Source organism: Colobus angolensis, unplaced genomic scaffold (assembly GCF_000951035.1).
Source record: "Colobus angolensis palliatus isolate OR3802 unplaced genomic scaffold, Cang.pa_1.0 Scaffold22, whole genome shotgun sequence".
Lineage (NCBI taxonomy): Eukaryota > Metazoa > Chordata > Mammalia > Primates > Cercopithecidae > Colobus > Colobus angolensis.
Window position 1 is genome coordinate 3,067,675 of NW_012115377.1, and position 1,042 is coordinate 3,068,716.

At 48.5% G+C, this 1,042-nt stretch overlaps 1 protein-coding gene across 1 annotated transcript in view; it reads left to right on the forward strand.

Annotated features, from left to right (window-relative positions):
* CATSPERD (catsper channel auxiliary subunit delta) overlaps positions 1-1,042 on the forward strand; it is a 69,575-nt gene that overhangs the window by 49,970 nt on the left and 18,563 nt on the right. The gene's annotated exons all lie outside the window — the stretch shown is intronic.

Here is a 1,042-nt window from a genome sequence, read left to right on the forward strand (position 1 = left end):
TAGCCAGGATGGTCTTGATCTCCTGACCTCGTGATCCACCCATCTCGGCCTCCCAAAGTGCTGGGATTACAGGCTTGAGCCACTGCGCCCGGCCTGAACTCTTGGTCTTGTGATCCTCCTGCCTCAGCCTCCCAAAGTGCTGGGATTATAGGCCTGAGCTCCTACACCTGGCCAGTCTTTTTTTTTTTTTTTTTAAGATATGAATCTTGTATTCTGTTCTAAGGTAAATCCATGCTTGTCTTGCTTTTTGGTTTGCTTTGTTTATTTATTTATTTTTGAGACAGAGTTTCGCTCTTGTTGCCCAGGCTGGAGTGCAGTGGCACAATCTCGGCTCACTGTAACCTCTACCTCCTGGGTTCAAGCAATTCTGCTTCAGCCTCCCGAGTAGCTGGGATTACAGGCAAGCCCCACCACGCCTGGCTACTTTTTTGTATTTTTAATAGAGCTGGGGTTTCACCACGTTGGCCAGGCTGGTCTTGAACTCCTGACCTCAGGCAATTTGCCCACCTTGGCCTCCCAAAGTGCTGGGATTACAGGTGTGAGCCACAGCGCCTGGCTGTTTTTTATTTTTAGATACAGAGTCTCACTCTGTCTCCCAGGCTGAAGCACAGTAACACAGTCAAGGCTTACTGCAGCCTCAACGTTCTGGGCTCAAGCGATGTTCCTGCCTCAGCCTCCCAAGTAGCTGGGATTACAGGCGTGCACCACCACGCCCAGCTAAGTTTTATTTTTCATAGAGACAAGGTGACACTATGTTGCCCAGACTGGTTTCTAACTCCTGGCCTCAAGCAATCCTACTGCCTCAGCCTCTCAAAGTGCTGGGATTACAGGCTTGAGCCACTGCGCCTGGCCCGTGTTTGTCTTAATACAAAACAGCTTTCAAATACCAGAAGTCCTTTGGTCCTGAGACTTTTAGACTCCATTGTATAACTCTGAGGGTGCCATGCAGCACTGCAGTTTGAGAAGCATGTCCCTAAGGCTGTAGAGTAATCCCCAACCCCCAATCGCTCTTTCTGTCTTCTTTTTTTTTTTTTTTTTTTTT